Raw genomic sequence first — 25,268 nt, forward strand, 5'->3', positions numbered from 1 at the left:
GTCCCCGACCACTGGTGAACATCAGAGGAAGATGACTGACTTTGGTGCCTTCCCTCACAGTGGGAAACCTTTGATTCTGCTGTGTGGGATGTTTTATGTTGAACACTATAGTGTGTTGTGTTCTTTATTTTTATTGTATGGCTGTATGGTGATCGCATTTCACTGTGCCAACTGGCACATGTGACAAATAAGTGTATCTTGTATCTTGTAATTCAGCGGGACAGGCAGCATCTCTGGAGAGAAGGGTCTCGACACAAAATGTCACCCATTACCTCTCTCCAGAGATGCTGCCTGGGTTACTCCAGCATTTTGTGTCACTCTTCGATGTAAAGCAACATCTGCAGTTCCTTCCTGCACATTCCTATGCACTTGTACATAACTAAGATTGTGTTCATGTTTTATTGAATGCTTTTATTGAACTGAATGAATAAAAGGAATTTCACGGTACATGTGGTCCATGCGACACCTAAGAAATTCATTGAACCATTGAATGGGACTCGGTGACAATTGGGATGGGTTTCAGTTTCAGTTTAGTTTATTGTCATGTGCACCGGAGTACAGTGAAAAGCTTTTGCATGCTAACCAGTCAGCGGAAAGACAAAACATGATTACAATTGAACCATTGTACAGTGGACAGATACATGATAAGAGAATAACGTTTAGTGGGAAATGTCACTGTAGGAGCAGAGATTTAAGAGTGTGGAGTGCTTGTAATATGAGTTAAGAGATCTGCTTCTGTGGCTAACACGCAAATAGTCGCCTGGTTTGGACGCCATCTTGGAATTAGTTAATAAAATGCTGACACTCTGATCAGTTTGAATTGGTTATTTGATTGTAATGGGGAACTAGATTTCACAGTCAATGGAATACTTAATAGGTGGCTGCAACTTTGTGTTATCCACATTGAAATGCTTCATCTCATTGAGTGTCAATGACTCGTGCTGTCATTGCCACTGCAATATCTGGCTCAAATAACAAAGAACAGCACAGGAACTTTCCCTTCAACCCACACTGTGCCGAACATGAAGCCAAGATCATCCCTTATCTGTCTGCACATACCCCATATCCCTCCATTCCCAGCATATCCAGGTGCCTATCCAAAATTAATTTAAACCTCACCACTGTATCTGCCTCAACCATCATCCCCGGCAGCAATTTCCATCCACTGTGTAAAAAAACTTGCCCAACACGTCCCCTTTAAACTTTGCCCCTCGAGTCATAGTCATACGGCATGGAAACAGGCCCTTCAGCCCAACGCCCACACTGTCCCAGCTACACTAGTCCCACCTGCCTGCAGTTGGTCCATATCCCTCCAAACCTGTCCTATCCATGTACCTGCCTAACTGTCTCTTAAACGTTGCCACAGTCCCTGTGAGTTTCTCACTTTGTGAATTAAGAAGAGTGAGGATAAGAATATTTACTGCATGATTGTGTTTGCTCAGTTACGGTGAGATCTGCAAGGTTGCATTTGCTCTGGTGATCTGCATGTACTTCACTAGGGTCCGTGTTCAAAGTCAGGCTTTCAATATTGTCTGAGTGTTTGGCGGTACGGTAGGTACACCACTGACACCTGGTGGCCAGAGGAGGGACAGCGAATCTGCTTCAAAAATCCTCACGAAATAGGGGAATACACAAGTCACGAGCCAAGATTGTAGAAAGGAACTGCAGATGCTAGTTTCTACCGAAGATGAGATATCACACAGTGCTGGAGGAACTCTGCGGGCCAGGCAACATCTCTGGAGAAAACGGATGGGTGACGTTTCGGGTTGGGACCCTTCTTCAGTTCTCCATGTTCTCCAGAGATGCTGCCTGATCCGCTGAGTTACTCCAGCACTCTGTGTCTGTATCAAGAGTCACGAGTGTTTGATTCTTAAATGTAGCAACAGTGGACATTCTTACTTGTTGCAGCTTAATGATACGCAGATAATGTACAGTGTGATAATCAAACACAATAAGTTAATGACGGCAATACTTGATAGCCATAATAAGGTGGAGAAACATGGATATAGTCCGTAGAAGATGGCAGTTGCTGAGGTTAGTGTTGTGTGGTTTTCAAGAGCCTGATAGTTACTGGGAAGATGCCGTTCTTGTACCTGGAGGTCGTGGTTTTCAGGATCCTATATCTTCCTGATGGTAGGAAGGAAAAGAGCTCGTGGCTCGGATGGTTCTCTTTTTGAGGCAGCACCTCCAGTAGTCTGAAGAAGGGTCTCGACCCGAATCGTCACCCATTCCTTCTCTGCCTGCCCCGCTGAGTTACTCCAGCATTTTGTGTTGATCTTTGATTTTAACCAGCTTCTGCAGTTCGTTCCTACACACCTCCAGTAGATCCCTGTCACAGCGGGGAGGGCAGTACTCATGATGGAGCGGGCAGTTTAGTTTAAACAAGCCCGAGCCCGCACTAACCAGCGATCACCGCACGTTAACACCCTCTACACCCACTAGGGACAATTTACATGTATGCCAAAGCCAATGGACCTACAAACCTTTGGAAAGTGGGAGGAAACTGGAGCACCCGGAGAAAACCCATGCAGGTCGCAGGGAGAATATCCGTACAGACAGCACCACTAGTCAGGATTGAACTCGGGTCTCTTGCGCTGTAAGGCCGCAACTCTACTGCCGCACCACCATGCCGCCCAGCAGTGGTCACCACTCTCTGTGGTCTCCTTCCTTCCTGGGCGATGGAGTTACTGGAGCAGGCTGTGATGTAACCAGTCAGTGTGCTCTGTCCGTATACATGTAGATGGTCAATAGAGTACGTTGTCAACCTACCAGATCTTATCAAAGCCGAATAGACACAAATCATCTGTCTTCTTGTAAGTGAAGTGGCATGTGGTTCTCAATTGCTTTACCCACATACCAAGAATACAGTCAGTGATGTACACACTGTGGGATGTGTGTATTCAATATCAGAAATCTGGGTACTTGGGAAAATGGAAGATGTCTGTGAAAAGGTCTGTGAATCCTGCTTGACATCATTTGCAGTGAGCTGGAGACCCGTGTGACATGGGTTGCTCCAGAGAGTCTGAAGCCTGGGAAGGGGTTGCAGAAGGTTTCTGTCCAGATGGATTGCAAGTTTCCAAGATGTCTGGGATTCTGCAGGTGCAGCTATGCCCTGATGCTAAAGGCATGCTCGTGATTGGTTGAGTCTCAACTACTGCCAATACTTGTTATGTCCCAACTACCTTACTGCCTGTACTTGTGATGGTCAGGGGTCAGGGGATATGGGGAGGAGGCAGGAACGGGGTACTGATTGGGGATGATCAGCCATGACCACAATGAATGGCGGTGCTGGCTCGCAGGGCCGAATTGCCTACTCCTGCACCTATTGTCTATTGGTCCAGAACAGTGGCCTCACCAAAGATGTTTCTTTATCTAATAGTAATGTTTCTTTACTTAATGGAAGTGTTTCTCTCTAAGCGCCATGTGTTGAAACTATGTTATGTACTGTTATATGATTTGGCCAAAGAGTTGTCATTCTATGTATTTTGCAGCCTGTATCAATAATTGGCTTGTAGAGGTTGTCTTTCCCAAGTAATGTCACGCCCTTAGCTCAGAGGGGTATAAAGGGGTTGGGAGCACATTGGGCTGTGCTAATTGTCTTTAGTCTGTTCTATTTGCACGAGGGTGTATTGGGCTTGAGTAAGTTGTACCGAGGAGCGGTCCCACAGTATTGTATACAATAGATTAGTTGGAATTCCAGTGCTCGTATTTGGTGTTTGACTGAACCAGACTAGGGGGGGTAAGTTTAGATCCGGAATTGACATATTCAGTCAGTGTTGACACACTGTGGGATGTGTATTCATTGTTATACACACATTGTTGGATGTGTATACAGTGTTGTACACACAGTGGGATGTGTATACCGTGTAATACCAGATACAAGATACAAGATACATTTATTTGTCACGTACCAGTTGGCACAGTGAAATGTGATCACCATGCAGCCATACAATAAAAACAAAGAACACAACACACAGTAGAGATCAACATAAAACATCCCCATACAGCAGAATCAAAAGTTTCCCACTGTAAGGTCAGTCATCTTCCTCTGATGTTCACCTGTGGACGGGGCCTCTGGAACCCTCCGCAGTCGCCGCTACGGGCAGCCCGCCGCTCAGGCCCGCTCGCCGGGATGTTGGAACTCCGACGTCGGAACGGGAGGACAACATCAGCAGCTTGGACCTCCAAAACGGCCGCTTCCCACCGGAGTCCCCATTCCCGACGTCCCCAGGCCGCGCTGGCGGCCTTCGACAAAGGGCCCCAGGGACTCCGCTATGTCGGTCAGCGCCGCCCGCGCTGGGAGCTCCGCGAACCACAGCCCCGCGATGTTGGAGCAGCAGGCCCAACGCTCCGGAGCTTCAAACGGCGATCCAGGTAGGTATCGCCCACTCCGCGGTGAATCCACCGCCGCGCCGCCGCTGCCGGAGCTCTGGCTGCTCCCCGGTCTCCGGTGGGAAAGGCCGCTTCGATTCAGTGGTAGGCCGTGAGGATGGGGAGGGGGGCGAGGACACGACACGGAGAAATAGTCGCATCCTCGCCAGGAAGTGACTGGGAAACAGTTCCCCCTTACCCCCCCCCCCCCTCCCCCACATAGAAAAACTAAAGAATCCCCAAAACAAAACTGTTAGACAAACTAAAATTAAAAAAGATGGTAAAAACGGACAGGCTGTAGGCAGAGGCACCTTCAATGCAGCGCCCCTAATGGATCATACTCTGGGATGAGTATACAGTGTTATACGCACACAGAGGTACACATAGAGATATACACACAGACGTATACACATTGTGTTCACGAGAGGTACACACACAGATGCACACACACTGTGGAATGATTAGAACAGTGCTGTTTTCAAATTTCAAACTGTTAGCACTTCCTACAATAAATCATCAGATTAATGTTGCCTATCTAATTGAAACAGCTGCCGTGGAAAGGAAAAATTAAAGTACAAGATGTTGCGTTTAGGCTTTAGAGATACAACATGGAAACAGCCCATTCGGCCCATCAAGTCCGTGCCAACCAGCGATCACACATGTTCACTTGTTCTATCCTACACACGAGCAACAATTCACAGAAGCCAATTAATCTACAAACCTGCACGTCTTTGGAATGTGGGAGGAAACCAGAGCACCCCGAGTCATAGGGAGAACGTACAAACTTCATAGTCGGGATTGAACCCGGTCTCTGGCGCTGTAAGGCCGCAAACTTACCTCTGCGCCACCATTACATGTTATATAAACATTTGCTTTAGAGATCAGCAGGATGAGTAATACTTTTGATAATGTCTATCAAAGCAGAAGGTTTTGAGCAGAGGGAGGAGAGGCTTTTTACAGCTGCACCACATCTAGAAAGGCATTGAAATAAGTAAATGTGATTGTCTGAACCACCATGAATGTGTTTTGTACAGCAGACGGTGTATCCAAGGTTAACTCACTCATTCTCACATTCTTCGTCAGGTAAATAATGTGTCTTGTGTTCACAAAGCATGCAGGCTCTTCTAGGAGTCGTGCCGAGACCTACTCAGTTGCAGTCCAAATGCGTTCTTCTGCATTTCTTCCCCCTCATCGTGCAAAACAAGTCTCACCTCAAAAGGGACCTATCTTCACATGGTATTCCTTTTAGAAATCCCACTCAATTAATCCAGCAAACATAATGAGCTTAGACACTGAATCCCATTCCTTCACTGGTACAGTAGCTCCACTTCATTCTTGTGACAGTGTGTTGTGCACAGTTTTCTTTAGTTTAGTGATACAGAACAGAAACAGGCCCTTCGGCCCACCGAGTCCATGCCGACCAGCGATCCCCGCGCACTAACACTAACCTACACACAATAGGGACAATTTACATTTATACCAAGTCAATTAACCTACAAACCTGCAGGTTGTGAAGGTCAAGTTGGGAAAGGAGAAAGTACAACGGGATCTGGGGGTCCTTGTACATCAGTCTATGAAGGAAAGCATGCAGGCACAGCAGGCGGTGAAGAAAGTGAATGGCATGTTGGCTTTTATAACACGAGGAATTGAATATAGGAGCAGTCATAGAAACATAGAAAATAGGTTCAGGAATAGGCCAATCGGCCCTTTGAGCCTGCACCGCCATTTAATATGATCATGGCTGATCATCCAACAGTATCCTGTACCTGCCTTCTCTCCATACCCCCTGATACCCCCTAACAATTGTATTATTGTATGTATGACTGCAGGCACGAAATATCGTTCAGACTGAAAGGTCTGAATGACATTAAAGGAAATTCAATTCAATTCAATTCAATTCAATACCTTTAGCCCCAAGGGCCACATCTAACTCCCTCTTAAATATAGCCAATGAACTGGCCTCAACTACCTTCTGTTGTAGAGAATTCCAGAGATTCGCCATTCTCTGTGTGAAAAATGATTTTCTCATCTCGGTCCTAAAAGATTTCCCCCTTATCCATAAACTGTGACCCCTTGTTCTCGACTTCCCCAACATCGGGAACAATCTTCCTGCATCTAGTCTGTCCAACCCCTTAAGAATTTTAGGTACACAAAAAAGTTGGAGAAACTTAGCGGGTGCAGCAGCATCTATGGAGCGAAGGAAATAGGCAACGTTTTGGGCCGAAACCCTTCTTCAGACTTAAGAATTTTGTAGGTTTCTATAAGATCCCCCCTCAATCTTCTAAATTCTAGCAAGTACAAGTCGAGTCTAGCCAGTCTTTCTTCATATGAAAATCCTGACATCCCAGGAATCAGTCTGGTGAACCTTCTCTGTACTCTCTCTATGGCAAGAATGTCTTTCCTCAGATTAGGACTCCTTCTGCAGTTGTACAGAGCCCTGGTGAAACCACACCTGGAGTATTGTGTGCCGTTTTGGTCCCCTAATTTGAGGAAGGACATTCTTGCTGTGGAGGGAGTGCAGCATAGGTTTACAAGGTTAATTCCTGGGATGGTGGGACTGTCATATGTTGAGAGAATGGAGCAACTGGGCTTGTACACTCTGGAGTTTAGAAGGATGAGAGGATATCTCATTGAAACATATAAGATTGTTAAGGGTTTGGACACGCTAGAGGCAGGAAACATGTTCCCGATGTTGGGGGAGTCCAGAACCAGTAGCCACAGTTTAAGAATAAGGAGTAAGCCATTTAGAACGGAGACGAGGAAACACTTTTTCTCACAGAGAGTGGTGAGTCTGTGGAATTCTCTGCCTCAGAGGGCGGAGGAGGCAAGTTCTCTGGATGCTTTCAAGAGAGAGCTAGATAGGGCTTACAAATAGCGGAGTCAGGGGATATGGGGAGAAGGCAGGAACGGGGCACTGATTGGGGATGATCAGCCATGATCACATTGAATGGCGGTACTGGCTCGAAGGGCCAAATGGCCTACTCCTGCACCCATTGTCTATTGTCTATTGTCTTTGATGTGTTGGAGGAAACTAGAGCACCTGGAGAAAACCAACACAGTCACGGGGAGAACGTACAAACTGCGTGCAGAGAGCACCCGTTGTCAGGATTGAACCTGGGTCTCTGGCGCTGTAAGGCAGCAAGTTGGCCGCTGCACCACCGTGTCACCCATCGGTCGTTGGGAGCGCTGTGAGCCGGCAGCCCTGCCTGCAGCATGTTAGTTTTTTCAACGTTTTAAATTTTTTTAGTGTGTTTTAAGGTGCGTTTTTAATCTCTCTCTGTGTGTCTTGTGTGGGGGGTGGTGTGGCGGGTGGTAAGGGGGAAACCGGTTTGGTCGCCTCCTCCACTGAGAGGCGACTTTTTCCATGTCGCCTCCCCCATGACTTAACATCGAGGATCGGTGCGGCCTTTCCTGGAGACTTGCCCGAGGCTTCAGCAGTGGGCGCAGAGTGGAATTTTGTCACGTAGCAGGCGAGCGCCCACCGGGGGTCGCCGAAGGGGAGCGCTCGGTTCACTGGCCCGTGGCAGCCTGAAGCCACGGTCTGCGGAGTTCCAGCTGGCGCAACGTCCAAAGCCTGGGATCCCTTGTTGGGGACCTGGGAGAAGAAGTGCTCTGACCACCGGCCCGCGGCCTACTTCTAACCGCAGGCGCGGAGGCGACTTAACATCCGGAACGGGATCCCTCGCCAGTGACCCCTGGAGAGGAGCTCCGACCACTGGCCCCGCAGTCTACAGTGCTTCTTGTTGCTGCTCGGCGGGGACTATAGATCTTCGACCGCCGGCCTGCGGCCTACACCATCTTAAAACCGCGGTCTCCGGTGTGGAGGCGCCGATTCAGGACTTACCTGGACTTACCTTGTCTGAACATCTGGACGCCCGCAGCGGCGACTGCGGAGGGTTGTGGTCCCGACCACAGGGGAAAATGGAGGAGGACTGGCCAATTTTTGTGCCTTCCACCACAGTGATGAATGCTGTGGTGGATGTTTGTGTACAATTTTTATTATGTTTTTGTGTGTTTTTTTTATAATGTACCGCTGCTGGCAAATTCATTTCACTGCACTTTATTGTGTATGTGACGAATAAAACTTGACTTGACTTGATCTGTTGAAATCTATGGAGTGGTCCTCAAGACAGTGGAGACACCGCAGACACAGTCCGTTAGCCCTCAGAGCAATATCTAAAGGGCCTGTCCCACATAGGCAATTTTTTCGGCGACAATCACAGTCGTAGCAAGTCACCGAAAAAGAGGCAACTTCAACCACCCCACCCCCACCCCACGACAATGTCTATGACAACCTACCACCTAGTCGATGTCAAGCTACGGCAAGTTACTGACAACCAGCGACCCATTAGGATGCCCACCTACGACCACACCTACGACCATCAAAGTCAACCCACAACAAGCTACGACAAGCAATGACCCTGTCAGCGACAACTGAAGACATTTCAAAATCCAACGGCGACTAGAAAATAGTTACGACTCTTTAGGTGACTCGAGGAGACGACTCACGACCATACAGGCATCACCCCGCGACCATGTCAAAACAGCCTAGTCGCCTGGAGTTGCCGAAAAAAATCACCTAAGTGGGACAGGCCCTTAATTCTCTCTTGAAAACATCCAGTGAATTGGCCTCCACTGCCTTCTGTGGCTTCTCATCAAGACCTGCAACATTTTCCTGGAATCCACCAATCTCTGTGTAAAAGTCTTGCCCTGCACATATCTTTTAAACTTTGCCCCATTCAGGAAATTAGATGCATAGAATCATACAGCACAGAAACAGGCCCTTGGGCCTAACTTGCTCATGCCAACCAAGATGCTCCATCGATGCTAGTCCTACCTGCCCAGGTTTGGCCCATATCCCTCTAAACTTTTCCTATCAATGTACCTGTCCAAAACTATTTTAAATGTTGTGATAGTACCTGCCTCAAACACCTTCTCTGTCAACTGATTCCATATACTCACCATCCTCCGTGTGAATTTACAGATGCTAATTAACCTACAAACCCGCAAGTCTTTGGGATGAGGGAGGAATCCGGAGCATCTGGAGGAGACCCACGCGGTCACAGGGAGAACATGCAAACTCCACACAGACACCTCTTGAGGTCAGGATCGAACTCGGGTCCCTGGCGCCATGATGCAGCAACTGAGCAAGTTGGGCCGAAAGGCCTGTTTCCATGCTGTATCACTTTATGATACTATGACTCTTATATGGCATAACATAGAGCTGTGTGAACAGGTGATCGATGGTCGGCATGGACACGGAGGGCCGAATGTACTGTTTCCATGCTGTATCTCTACAATTAAACCACTTAGTTGATAGAACCCTGAATACGACTAGTTTTCAATAGAGATTTAGATTTAGCTTGTCGGGCTAAGGGAATCAAGGGATATGGGGGAAAAGCCTGAATGGGGAACTGATTTCTGATGATCAGTCATGATCATATTGAATGGTGGTGCTGGGTTGAAGGGCCGAATGGCCTACTCCTGCGCCTATTTTCTATGTTTCTAGTTGAGAATTAGACATTAATAGAAATGTATGTAGTGGATGAAAACGCACACCTCCAGATTCAGGGACAGTTTCTTTCCAGCTGTTATCAGCCAACTGAATCATCCTACCACAACCAGAGAGCAGTTCTGAACTACTATCTACCTCATTGGTGACCTCCGGTCTATCCTGGTCGGACTTTGTGGCTTTATCTAGCATTAAACATTATTCTCGTGTCTGAAGATGAGTCTCAACCCGAAACATCACCCATTTCTTCTCTCCAGAGATGATGCCTGTCCCGCTGAGTTACTCCAGCTTTTTGTGTCTATCTTCAGTTTAAACCAGCATCTGTAGTTCCATCTTACACATTCCCATATCGTGTATCTGAACACTGTGGATGGCTCGATTGTAATCATGTCTTGTCTTTCTGTTGACTGGTTAGCACGCAGCAAAAGCTTTTCACTGCACCTTGGTATACGTGACAATAATCTAAACTGAACAATATATCGCACGTGACAAAGGTTTGGAGCAATAGGCAATGGAAACTGGTCCCCTTAGCTTCATCATAAGCTGAACAGTTTAGTAGCACTCTCCACTGAAATGAACCAGGAAATCGATGGATTAAAAACAGTTTTTCCAAGTGTAACTGCCAATGTAGTGATTACAATCATTTATATTGTATTGTTGAAAAATTGGAATTAAAATCTTCCGCACTTTGTAACCTGAGGGTCAAATTGTCAAATTCCTTTAAAGACGAGTGGCTGGATGTTAATGGGCATTCTGCAAATACTTCCTACCCTGGGACTCGATGGTTTGAAGGATGGGACAGACCTTTCTGCTAACCACTACCCCCAGAATTAAAGTGCTTCCTTTGTGATTGAGATTCCTGTAAAGAACTCAGTGAGTCGGTGGTAGCAGAACCCTCTGGAGTACCAGCCATGACTCAAGGAAAAGTTAATTACCTGACCAGCACTTAATGACATGACGAGGAGCCCATTACTCCTCCTGAACCTGTCATCGGCTGCAAGGCAGGCTGTTCAATAGTTCTCAAGTATCTGGACCCTTGTGCACATTAACTTCCAAACGCTAAAGCTCCATTAAAGGTGTTTTGGATATAAAATGTCAAAGGACAAAGCAGTGACATTTGAGCTACCATGCAGCACATGAATAAGATAAACACAAACATTTAGAATTTAACATAAAACATAAAAAACATCCTCCCACAGTGGATGAGGGAAGGCACTATAGTTCAGTCTACTTCCTCAGTTCACCCGTGGTCAGGGCCTATTGAGGCCTCCGCAGTCGCCGCTACGGGCCTGATGTTTCAGACCCTCGAATGGTAGAACACTCTCAGCGGCCCAGAGCCTCCGAATCGGTCGCTTCCTGCTGGAGACCGCGGCTTCCGAAGTCCACAGGCCGAGCTGGGCGGAGATTCAACGCTGGCGACCCGCGGCTGGAAAGTCATCGCCGCTGCCGGCCGGAAGCTCCGCTAACCACAGCTCCACAGTGTCAAAGTCGGCAGTCCCAGCACTCCGGAGCTCCAACATGGCGACCCCGGTAAGGCATCGCTCGCTCCGCGATGGAATCCAGTGCTGCGCCGCCGCTGCTGAAGCTGTGGCTCTGGCCGATCTCCGGCAGGAAAGGCCGCGCCAATCCAGGTGGTGGTCCGTGAGGAGGGGGGCGAAGATGCGGTTCGGCGAATAGTCGCATCCTTGACCAGGAAGTGACTAAGAAAAACAATGCCCCCCTCCCCCTCCCTCTCCCCACATGAAAAAGACTAAAAGATCTCCAGAAATCAATATGAATTGGGAAATTCAAGTGTAGGAACCTAGTTGTTTTAACTCCTTCGTTAACAAATTTCTGTCAAAAAGTGGGGCTGTGGAAAATGTATTATTAATGATGGCGGCACGGTGGTGCAGCGGTAGAGTTGCTGCCTCACAGCGCCAGAGACCCGGATTTGATCATGACTACGGAGTTTGTACGTTCTCCCCGTGACCTGCGTGGGTTTTCTCCGAGATCTTCGGTTTCCTCCCACACACCCAAGACGTGCAGGTTTGTAGGTTCATTGGCTTGGTGTAAATGTAAATTGTCCCTAGTGTGTGTAGGATAGTGTTAGTGTGTGGGGGTCGCTGGTCGGTGCGGACTCGGTGGGCCGAAGGGCCTATTTCCACTCTGTATCTCTAAACTAAAAAAAAACTAAACTAAAAATAAACTTAAAAGCAGACTAAAAATAACAAAAAGAATGAAAGGCCAGACAGCTTCAGGCTAAGCAGCCACACTAGATGGCGCCACCACTCACCTTTATCATTAATGCCATTTCATTATGCATTTGTATTAGTGTTAAATTCAATTTGATAGCTCGGAGAATATAACTACAACACACGGGTGAACATGGAGGATGTGGACTGAACTTTGTTGCCTTCCCTCACAGTGGGAAACGTTGATTCTGCTGTGTGAGGATGTTCTTGTTAAATTCTATCGTGTGCTGTGTTTATTTTATTTGTGTGGCTGTATGGTAACCTAAATCTCACTCTAGCAATTGGTGCATGTGACAATAAATGTAAAATTGAACTTGAACTTGAAACTTGAATGAAGAAAACTTCTCTGTGTCCCCCTCACTCCTGACTCACAGTTTGAAGTAAGGTCTCCATCCTAAATGTCACCCATTCCTTATTTCCAGAGATACTGCCTGACCCGCTGAACTACAGCAGCATTTTGTGTCTATCTTCAATATAAACCAGCATCTGCAGTTCTTACGATACGATACGATAAGCCAACCCCTTAATGGGCTCGCCTCCACCTACATCAAAAGTCTACTTACCCACCACACCACCTCCAGGTTCCTCAGATCGGCCGACTTGGGGCTGCTGAATATCCCGCGGTCTAGGCATAAGCTCAGGGGCGACCGCGCCTTTGCGGTTGCAGCCCCTAGACTGTGGAACAGCATCCCCCTTCCCATCAGAACTGCCCCCTCCATCGACACCTTTAAGTCGAGACTTAAAACGTATCTTTACTCCCAAGCCTTTCTTGATGTCCTCTGAGGGTGGGCTGTATGTATGTATTTATGTATGTACTTAATCTATGAACCACTGTTGTATAACATTAGTACCTCCACCAATGTAAAGCACTTTGGTCAACGAGAGTTGTTTTTTAAATGTGCTATAGAAATAAAAGTGACTCGACTCGACTTGACTTTACTGACAGTATCTCTTGGTTTTCAGAATCAGTAACATTACTCTATCCTTCCTCCAAGATTATAAAGAATTAAAGTAATCTTGAGATACAGCATGATTTAGATTCAAGTTTAGGTTGAGGTTTATTATTGTCACGTGGACTGTTGTGGAGTGTGAAGCTGTGTTTTGCATGTTATCCAAACAGATCACATCAATTTGAACTCATGTTTGAGTGTTGGACGGCACTCGGCCTCATTGGAACTTACCGGATAGTGCAAGGTTTGGATAGAGTGGATGTGGAGAGGATATTTCCATCAGTGGGAGTCTAGGACCAGAGGTCGTAGTCTCCGAAGTAAAGGATGTTCCTTTAGGAAGGAGATAAAGATGAATTTCTTTAGTCAGAGGGTGGTGAACCTGTGGAATTCTTTGCCACAGAAGGATGTGGGGGCCAAGTCAGTGGATATTTTTAAGTCAGAGATAGATAGATTCTTGATTAGTATGTGTGTCGGGGGTTATGGGGAGAAAGCAGGAGAATGGGGTTAGGACGGAGAGATAGATCAGCCATGATTGAATAGCAGAGTAGACTTGATGGGCCGAGTGGCCTAATCCTGCTCCTATCTCATGACCTTATGACCTTATGTCCGATAGATAAAGGGGGAGATACAGAGTGCAGAATCAGTTCCAGAGACAAAGTCTAATGTACGTTAGGGTCGAAGTGAATCAGACAGCACCCTCGCTTTCCAGAACACATTGAAAATTTGTCTTCGGGATACCCAGTTCCTTCTGAGTCAGGACAATGCTTGAAAGTGCATAATTGATGCAATATTGATGTAATTTGAGATTTGTTCTGGAATGCAGGTTTGTGATACTCCTGTTACGTCTTCAGATTGAATAGCGCTTACTGACTTCCACGTGAGGAACAACGTCACATGAAGATGCTGGCTGGTCCCAGACCTCACCCTTATGACCCTCTTCTTAAATGGGTGCTCTCAAGTCAAGCTCACAATCAGTCATCAATTTAGCTTTGGTAAAGTTGGAACCTTTTCAAACCAAATATACTTTGACCGGTAGGTGCCGTGGTAGTCTGGCACGCCGATCTCTACAAAGCTGAGGCCACGCGCCAACTCTCGGACACCTCCTCCTACTTACCCCTGGACCATGACCCAACTGACGAGCACCAGGCCACCATATCTAGCACCATCACCGACTTCATCAATTCGCACGCCCTGCCCGACCAAGCTTCCAACCTCATCGTTCCCCAGCCCCGCACGGCCCGATTTTGCCTTCTCCCCAAAATCCACAAACCCGGCTCTCCCGGCAGACCCATTGTCTCTGCTTGTTCGTGCCACACCGAACTCATCTCCACATACCTTGACTCCATACTATCCCCCTTGGTTAAATCCCTTCCCACCTATGTTCTAGACACCTCAGACACTCTCCGCCGATTCCACTCTCTAGGCCCTCACCCCCTTATCTTCACCATGGACGTCCAGTCACTCTACACCTCCATCCCTCACCAGGATGGCCTCAAAGCCCTCTGGTTCTTCCTCAACCAGAGGAGCAACCTATACCCAGCCACTGACACTCTCCTCCGCCTAGCGGAGTTGGTCCTCACCCTCAACAACTCTACGTTTGACTCCTCCCATTTCCTCCAAATACAAGGCGTAGCTATAGGCACACGCATGGGCCCCAGCTACGACTGCCTCTTTGTCGGGTACGTTGAACAATCCTTATTCAATACGTACCAGGGCCCCATCCCCGACCTCTACCTCCGTTACATTGACGAATGCTTTGGGGCCACCTCCTGCACCAACACACAATTGACTGACTTCATCCACTTCACCACCAACTTCCACCCGGCACTCCAATACACCTGGACCATTTCCGACATTTCCCTACCATTCCTTGACCTCACCATCTCCATCACAGGGGACAGACTTCTGACCGACATACACTACAAACCCACTGACTCACATGGCTATCTGGACTACATGTCTTCCCACCCTGCCCCCTGTAAGGACTCCATCCGCTACTCCCAATTCCTCCTCCTACGCCGCATCTGTTCCCAGGATGAGACATTCCACACCAGGGCATTGGAAATGTCCTCGCTCTTCAGGGAACGGGAATTCCCCTCCGCCACCATAGATGAGGCTCGCACCAGGGTCTCTTCCATACCCCGCAACACTGCTCTCTCTCCCCATCCCCCCCACTCGCAACAAGGGCAGAGTCCCCCTAGTCCTCACCTTTCACCCCACCAGCCGGCAAATACAACAAATAATCCTCCGCCATTTCCGCCATTTCCGCCACCTCCAACGTGACCCCACCACTCGCCACATCTTCCCATCTCCCCCTATGTCTGCCTTCCGCAAAGACCGCTCCCTCCGCAACTCCCTTGTCAATTCTTCCTTTCCCTCCCGTACCACCCCTCCCCGGGCACTTTCCGTTGCAACCGCAAGAAATGCAACACCTGTCCCTTCATCTCCCCCCTCGACTCCATTCAAGGACCCAAACAGTCGTTCCAGGTGCGACAAAGGTTCACCTGTATCTCCTCCAACCTCATTTACTGCATCCGCTGCTCTAGATGTCAGCTGATTTACATCGGCGAGACTAAGCGGAGGTTGGGCAATCGTTTCACCGAACACCTCCGCTCAGTCCGCAATAACCTACCTGAACTCCCGGTGGCTCAGCACTTCAACTCCCGCTCCCATTCCCAATCCGACCTCTCTGTCCTGGGTCTCCTCCATTGCCAGAGTGAGCAACAGCGGAAATTGGAGGAACAGCACCTCATATTCCGCCTGGGTTGCTTGCGTCCGGATGGCATGAACATTGAATTCTCCCAATTTTGCTAACCCTTGCTGTCTCCTCCCTTACCTTAACCCTCGAGCTGTCTCCTCCCTCGGGCTCCTCCTCCTACCTTTTTCCTTCCTTCTCCCCCCCCCCCCCCATCAGTCTGAAGAAGGGTTTTGGCCCGAAACGTCGCCTATTTCCTTCGCTCCATAGATGTTGCTGCACCCGCTGAGTTTCTCCAGCATTTTTGCATACCTTCGATCTTCCAGCATCTGCAGTTCCTTCTTGAATACTTTGACCTATGTGGAGGGAGGGTGGGAAGATGCAATGAACAGAAAGGCCTTCACCAGGTTTGAGTTGCGTGAGGCCAAGCTGAGGGTCGACACACTGGAACGTGGAGCAAACACCAAAGGGACAGCAGGTCGAGCAGCATCTGTGGAGGGAAAAGAATTGTCCACGTTTTGGCTCGGGGGGCCTGCACCAGGAAGATAATCAAGTTGAGAGGGAAGATAATTCTACTTCTATAACTTGTGAAATTGTGAACTTGTGAACTTGTGACTCACCCATATCGGGATTTACTCTCATAAACATTCCCCCCACTGCTTCCCTTCAATAGGTTCATAAGTTATCGGAGCAGAATAAAACTAAATTAAGTTCATGTTGATAAGTGCTCGGTCCATCGAGTCCACTCCGCCATTCAATCATAGGATCTCTGCGTCCTAATCCCATTTTCCTGTCTTCTCCCCATAACCCTACGAACTCTGCCTTAAAAATAGCCACTGACGGCCTCCAATGCCCCCTGTGTCAATGAGTTCCACAGATCAACTACCCCCTGACTAAAGAAGTTCCTCAACTCCTTTCTAAAAGAAGTTCCTCCTTCCCTTTAATTCTGAGGCTATGACCTCTGGTCCTAGACTCTCCCAGCAGGGGAAACATCTATGCATTTCATAACGTAGAGGCACAGAATTAAGCTGGATACAGTACTGCGAAGATTTATGAGGATGTTGCCAGGAATCAGGGGCTTGAGCTACAGGGAAAGGTAGGACAGGCTAGGACTCTATTCCTTGGAGTGCAGGAGGATGAAAGGGCAATCTTATGGAGGTGTAAACAATTGTGAGGGGAATAGATCGATTAAATGCACTGAGTTTTTTTACTCAGAGTCGTGGAATCAAGAACCAGAGGACATATGTTTAACGTGAGTGGGGAAAGATTTAATAGGAACCCGAGGAGCTCCTTTTTCACACAAAGGGTGGTGGGTGTATGGAATGAGCTGCCAGAGGAAGTAGTTGAGGGAGGGCTATTGCAACATTTAAGAAACATTGAGACGGGTACATGGATAGGACAGGTTTAGAAGGATATGGGCTAGTGGGGCTAGTGTACATGGGGGCACGTTGGTCAGCATGGGCAAGTTGGGCCGACGGACCCATTTCCATGCTGTATGACTCTGTGATATTAGCTGCCCTCCAGAGCTGGCTGTCCATACCCTCCACTGATGCTGCCTGATCTGCTCAGTTACTCTAGTACTTTGAGTTTTGTTCAGGATGTTACAGATTAATAGTGGGAGAGTGGAGAGCGTATGATTCAGTTATTTAGGACAACGGCAAGAAATGGTCTCTTTATTCCATGGAGTTCAGAAGGCTGATGTGTTTGCATTTCCTGTGGTTGCTAGGGAAAGTACCCGGGGAGGGGGTGGTTTTGGTGGGTAGGGACGAATTGACCAGGGAGATACGGAGGGAGCGGTCTCTGCGGAAAGCTGAAAGGGGAGGAGATGGGAAGATGTGGCCAGTGGTGGGATCCCATTGGAGGTGACAAAAATGTCGCAGGATTATCTGTTGTATGTGACGGCTGGTGGGGCGGAAGGTGAGGACAAGGGGGACTCTGCCCTTATTACGAGTTGGGGGGATGGGGTGTGAGAACGGAGCCACGGGATATAGAAGAGACCCAGGTGAGAGCCTCATCTATGGTCGAAGAGGGGAACCCCCATTCCCTAAAGAATGAGGACATCCCCGACACCCTGGCTTGGAACACCTCATCCTGGGAGCAAATGCGGCGCAAACGGAGGAATTGGGAGTAGGGATTAATAGACAATAGACAATAGGTGCAGGAGTAGACCATTCGGCCCTACAAGCCAGCATTCAATGTGATCATGGCTGATCATCCCTAATCAGTACACCGTTCCTGCCTTCTCCCCATATCCCCTGACTCCGCTATCTTTAATAGTCAATAGTCAATAGTCAATAGTCAATAGTCTATTTATTTGTCATTTGGACCCCTGGAGGTCCAAATGAAATGCCGTTTCTGCAGCCATACATTACACACAAATAGACCCCAGACACAACACAATTACATTTTACATAAACATCCATCACATAGCTGTGATGGAAGGCCAAAAAAACTTATCTCTCCACTGCACTCTCTCCCCCCCGATGTCAGAGTCAAAGTCAAAGCCCCCGGCTGGCGATGGCGATTGTCCCGCGGCCATTGAAGCCACGCCGGGTGGTGCGAGGTCGCACACCGGGTCTTGATGTTGGAGCCCCCGGTGTGCGCTCGCAAAGTCCCGCGGCCATTCCAGCCGCGCGGGGCAGTGGTGCTAGGCCCCGCTCCAGGAGCTCTTCGACCCCGCAACTCGGGCGGGAGAATTCGCCGTTGCAGGAGCCCCAAAAAGCGGTCTCTCTCCAGGGACCCGCGGGCTCCCGGTGCCGCCATCCACAGACCCGCAGCAGCAGCCTTCGCATCAGCAGCAGCAGCGGCATCGGCAGCAGCAGCAGCAGCGCTCCTCCACCGCTCCACCCGCTCCGGTCTCGGCCAGCTCCGCAACGGTGAGGTGAGCCCTATCTAGCTCTCTCTTGAAAGTATCCAGCAACCGGCCTCCTCTGAGGCAGAGAATTCCACAAACTCACAATTCTCTGTGTGAAGAAGTGTTTCCTCGTCACCGTTCTAAATGGCTTACCCCTTATTCTTAAACTGTGGCCCCTGGTTCTGAACTCCTCCAACATCGGGAACATGTTTCCTGCCTCTAGCGTGTCCAAACCCTTAATAATCTTATATGTTTTAAGAAGATTCCCTCTCATCATTCTAAACTCCAGAGTATACAAGCCCAGCCGCTCCATTCTCTCAGCATATGACAGTCCCGTCACCCCGGGAATTAACCTTGTGAACCTACGCTGCACTCCCTCAATAGCAAGAAAGTCCTTCCTCAAATTAGGGGACCAAAACTGCACACAATACTCCAGGTTATGGTCTCACTAGGGCCCTATACAACTGCAGAAGGACCCCTTTGCTCCTATACTCAACTCCTCTTGTTATGTAGGCCAACATGCCATTCGCTTTCTTCACTGCCTGCTGTACCTACATGCTTACATTCATTGACTGATGAACAATGACCCACAGATCCCATTGTGCTTCCCCTTTTCACAACTTGACACCATTTAGATACTAATCTGCTTTCCTGTTTTTGCTACCAAAGTGGATAACCTCACATTTATCCACATTAAACTGCATCTGCCCACTCACCAAACCTGTCCAAGTCACCCGGCATTCTTATAGCATCCTCCTCACAGTTCACACTGCCCGTTGGATTGCAACCTTGTCGTGGTCGGGGAGCTTGTGTGTCTCAGTGACCCCTAGAGCTATGCCAGGGGGAGATTCATCTCCTGTTAGGGTCTCCCATGCTGGACAGGTCGAAGGGTAGAGGTGAGACGAAGAGCAATCCACTGGTCCTCCAGGTTGGAGGTTGAGCATGGGGCTAACAACTCTGCCTCGTAAAACAAATATGATATGGAAACAGCAACTGAAGGAACCAACGCTACTGGGCGTGATGGACTTCCAGGCCTATCGACAGATGCTAGGGTGAATGTCAATGGTGAAACCACTGTCAGGAAGGTGGAAGTTCTAACTGCCAAACATAAGACTAGGAAAGGTTTTTGGAATGTCATGAGAAGACGCTGGAACTGGATTGGCCATATACTGAGAAGAGAACCAGACAACATCCCAAGAATAGCCCTTCGCTGGACACCGGAAGGGAAAAGAAAAAGAGGGAGACCCAGACCACCTGTCGTCGAACTGTAGAGGAGGAAATGAAAACAAAGGAGCTGTCCTGGGGTTGTGTCCAGAAGCTAGCCTTGAACAGACTAGAGTGGAGGACCTTTGTTGCTGCCCTACATGGCAGGAGGCATCATAGGCAGAAAGTAAGTAACTAAGTCACAGTTTACACTGCCACCCAGCTTTGTGTCATCTGTAAATTTGCTGATGTTACTTTTACTCCCTTCATCTAAATCATTGATGTATATTGTAAATAGCTGTGGTCCCAGCACCGAGCCTTGCGGTACCCCACTAGTCACTGCCTGCCATTCTGAAAGGGACCCGTTAATCCCTACTCTTTGTTTCCTGCCTGCCAACCAATTTTCTATCCATGTCAGCACTCTACCCCAATACCATGTTCCCTAATTTTGTCCACCAATCTCCTATGTGGGACCTTATCAAATGCTTTCTGAAAGTCCAGGTACACTACATCCACTGGCTCTCCCATGTCCATTTTCCTAGTTACATCCTCAAAAAATTCCAGAAGATTAGTCAAGCATGATTTCCCCTTCGTAAATTCATGCTGACTCGGACCGATCCTGTTACTGCTATCCAAATGTGCCGCTATTTCATCTTTTATAATTGACTCCAGCATCTTTCCCACCACGGATGTCAGGATAACTGGTCTATAATTCCCTGTTTTCTCTCTCCCGCATTTCTTAAAATGTGGGATAACATTAGCTACCCTCCAATCCACAGGAACTGATCCTGAATCCATAGAACATTGGAAAATTATTACCAATGCATCCACAATTTCTAGAGCCACTTCCTTAAGTACCCTGGGATGCAGACCATCAGGCCCTGGGGATTTATCAGCCTTCAGTCCCATCAGTCTACCCAACACTATTTCCTGCCTAATGTGGATTTCCTTCAGTTCCTCCGTCACCCCAGATCCTCTGGCCACTACCAGGAAGATTGTTTGTGTCCTCCTTAGTGAAGACAGATCCAAAGTACCTGTTCAACTCATCTGCCATTTCCTTGTTCCCCATAATAAATTCACCTTTTTCAGTCTTCAAGGGTCCAACTTTGGTCTTAACTAATTTTTTCCTCTTCACATACCTAAAGAAGCTTTTACTATCCTCCTTTATATTCTTGGCTAGCTTACCTTCGTACCTCATCTTTTCTCCCCGTATTGTCTTTTTAGTTATCTTCTGTTGCTCTTTAAACATTACCCAATCCTCTTGCTTCCCGCTCATCTTTGCTACGTTGTACTTCTCCTTTATTTTTATACTGTCCCTGACTTTCCTTGTCAGCCACGGTCGCCCCTTAATCTTCCTCTTTGGAATGAACTGATCCTGCACCTTATGTATTATCCCCAGAAATACCTGCCATTGTTGTTCCACTATCATCCCTGCTGGTGTATCTTTCCAGTCAACTTTAGCCAGCTCCTTCCTCATGGCTCCATAGTCCCCTTTATTCAACTGTAACACTGACACCTCCGATTTACCCTTCTCCCTCTCAAATTGTGGATTAAACCTGACCATGTTATGGTCACTGTGTCCTAATGGCTCATTAACCTCAAGTTCCCTTATCAAATCCTGTTCATTACATAACACTAAATCCAGAATTGCCTTCTCCCTGGTAGTCTCCAATACAAGCTGCTCTATGAATCCATCATGAAGACCATCTACAAAGTCCCTTTCTTGGATCCAGAACCAACCTGATTTTCCCAGTCTACCTGCATGTTGAAATCTCCGATAACAACCGTAGCATTGCCTTTACTACATGCCAATTTTAACTCCTGATTCAACTTGCACCCAATATCCAGGCTACTGTTTGGGGGCCTGTAGATAAGTCCCATTAGGGCCTTTTTACCCTTACAATTCCTTACTTCTATCCATACTGATTCCACATCTCCCGTTTCGATGTCACCCCTTGCAAGGGACTGAATTTTGTTCCTCACCATCAGAGCTACCCCATCCCCTCTGCCCACCTGTCTGTCTTTTCGATAGGAGGTATACCCTTGAATATTCAGTTCCCAGCCCTGGTTCTCTTGCAGTCATGTCTCTGTAATTCCCACAACATCATACTTGCCAATTTCTAACTCAGCCTCAAGCTCGTTCACTTTATTTATTTTTCTTAGCGGATGGAGTCCTTACAGGAAGCAGGGTGGGATGAAGTGTAGTCCAGATAGCCATGGGAGTCAGTGGGTTTGTAGTAGACAAAGTAGACTTGATGGGCCGAATGGCCTAATTCTGCACCTATTACTTATGACCATGAACTAATTCTGCTCCGACAACTTATGAACTTGTTGAAGGGGTGAGTTATGATACACATTCACAAGTTAGAATCCGGCCATTCGGCCCATGGAGGTTACTCCGTCATTCAATCATGGCTGATCTCTGCCTCCTAATCCCATTTTCCTGCCTTCTCCCCATAGCCCTTGACACATGTTCTAATCAAGAATCTATCTATCTCCGACTTTAAAATATCCACTGACTTGTCCTCCACAGCCTTCTGTGGAAAAGAATTCCACAGATTCAACGCCCTCTGACTAAAGAAATTCCTCCTTATCTCCTTCCTAAAGGAACATCATTTAATTCTCAGGCTGTGACCTCTTGTCCTAGACTCTCCCACTAGTGGTAACATCGCCCGTCTAGTAACCTTCATCGATCTTGTCGGGATTCCACAGACAAGTCAGCGAATGACCAATTTGTCGTCAGATTAGCGGAGCGGGGAAAACCACTTACATTGGGGTCCCAATTTCTCCTCCCGCGATCCGAGACGATCTAATTTGGTCTATCTCTGCCTTAAAAACATCCACTGACTTGGCCTCCACAGCCCTCTGTCACACAGCACAGACACAAGCCGCGGCTACCCTGACTCACAGGGGAAGTTAGACAGCTGGGAATGCATCTGCTGGAGGATAGCACAGCGTGGGAGAACGGGATTTGAAACATAGCAGACTCTGAGTGTGTCTGTGGGAAAATGTGTTTAAAACGAAAAGGCTGGCCAAACGGATAATCGCACATTGAAATAAAAAACGATGAAGACGGAACAGTTAAAGTTAATATGTTAATGTTGTACAGCAAATACTGGAATAACTTCAGGTTGTGTTCAGGGTTGTTACTGTCATGTGTAGCGTGAACAGTGTAGGAAGGAACTGCAGGTACTGGTTTAAACCGAAGATAGACACAAAAAGCTGGAGTAACTCAACGGGACAGGCAGCATCTCTAGAGAGAAGGAATGGATGATGTTTCGGGTCGAGACCTTTCTTCAGATAGAGGTGCAGTGAACAGCTTTGTTTTGCATGCTCTCTAATCAGATCAGATAATACTATGCATCAAAGGTACACAAAAATGCCCGAAACATTGCCTATTTCCTTCGCTCCATAGACACTGCTGCACCCGTTGAGTTTCTCCAGCATTTTTGTGTACCTTCGATTTTCCAACATCTGCAGTTCCTTCTTAAATACTATGCATCAATACAGTCAAACCAAACTCAGTACAATAGTTACAGCAAAGAGGATGATACAAGTGCAGAATGTAGTTCTCAGTATTGTAGCACACCAGTTCCACAGACAAAGTATCTATCAAACATCTCTCCCTTTGCCTGTATCCACCCATCACTCACCACACTATTTCCTGCCCCTCCTCTCTTCAAGCTTTCTCCCACCTTCCCCCCGTAATCAATCTGAAGAAGTGTCCCGACCCTACACGTCTCGTATCCATGTTCTCCACAGATGCTGCCTGACCCGCTGAGTTACTCCAGCACTCTGTGAAACGTCACCTATCCATGTTCTCCAGAGATGCTGCCTGACCCACTGAGTTACTCCAGCACTCTATAAAACGTCTCCTATCCATGTTCTCCACAGATGCTGCCTGACCCACTGAGTTACTCCAGCACTCTGTGAAACGTCACCTATCCATGTTCTCCAGAGATGCTGCCTGACCCGCTGAGTTACTCCAGCACTCTATAAAACGTCTCCTATCCATGTTCTCCACAGATGCTGCCTGACCCACTGAGTTACTCCAGCACTCTGTGAAACGTCACCTATCCATGTTCTCCAGAGATGCTGCCTGACCCGCTGAGTTACTCCAGCACTCTGTGAAATGTCACCTATGCATGTTCTCCAGAGATGCTGCCTGACCCGCCTAGTTACTCCAGCACTCTGTGTCATTTTTTGTAATCTCACATCTGTTTACAGTTGTTTGCATCCCCTGAGGCAGGTGAAATTGGCATCACAGTAGGTTGAGAGGGATGAAAGCCAGTTTACAAGAGCACAGCGGGGTGGCACAGAGGTGCAGTGGTAGAGTTGCTGCCTTACAGCGCTTGCAGTGCTGGAGACCCAGGTTCGATCCCGACTACGGGTGCTGTCAGTATGGAGTTCGTACATTCTCCTCGTGACCGTGTGGGTTTTCTCCAAGATCTTCAGTTTCCTCCCACACTCCGTAGAAGTACAGGTTTGTAGGTTAATTGGCTTGGTATAAATGTAAATTGTTCCTAGAGTGTGTTGGATAGTATTAATGTGCGGGATCGGACTCGGTGGGCCGAAAGACCCGTTTCCTCGCTGTATCTCTAAACTAAACTAGTGTGTAGGGTGGTGATAGTGTACAGGTAGTCGCTGCTCGGCATGAATGAAGAAGCTGTTTTCATGCTGTTTCTCTAAAACTAAAACTGTGAAATGAAATGTTAAACGGAACCAGATTTGGAGACAATAGTAAAGTGGACTATTAGCTAGGTTAATGGGGCGTAACTTTGAGAGTTTGTGAAAGGTTGGTCACTATTAAGGATTGGAATCGGACAGCAGAGTGGTCTGGCTGGCTTGTGCAGGACCTGTTGTGGAGGTGGGCACCCCATTGTGCTGATGGTTTTAGCCCTTGTGCCATCCACATCTCTGGAACTTCTACCAAACTAGTGTGTAGGGTGGTGATAGTGTACAGGTAGTCGCTGCTCGGCATGAATGAAGAAGCTGTTTTCATGCTGTTTCTCTAAAACTAAAACTGTGAAATGAAATGTTAAACGGAACCAGATTTGGAGACAATAGTAAAGTGGACTATTAGCTAGGTTAATGGGGCGTAACTTTGAGAGTTTGTGAAAGGTTGGTCACTATTAAGGATTGGAATCGGACAGCAGAGTGGTCTGGCTGGCTTGTGCAGGACCTGTTGTGGAGGTGGGCACCCCATTGTGCTGATGGTTTTAGCCCAGGTGCCATCCACATCTCATGGAAACTTACCAAATAGTGAAAGGCCTGGATAGAGTGGATGTGGAGAGGATGTTTCCACTAGTGGGAGAGTCTAGGGCTAGACGGGGGTTTTCTTAAATATGCATATTTTAATGCTAGGAGCATTGTAAGAAAGGTGGATGAGCTTAGAGTCTGGATAGACACCTGGAAGTATGATGTTGTGGCGATCAGTGAAACGTGATAGCAG

This window comes from Leucoraja erinacea, chromosome 10, assembly GCF_028641065.1.
Source record: "Leucoraja erinacea ecotype New England chromosome 10, Leri_hhj_1, whole genome shotgun sequence".
Taxonomy (NCBI): domain Eukaryota; kingdom Metazoa; phylum Chordata; class Chondrichthyes; order Rajiformes; family Rajidae; genus Leucoraja; species Leucoraja erinaceus.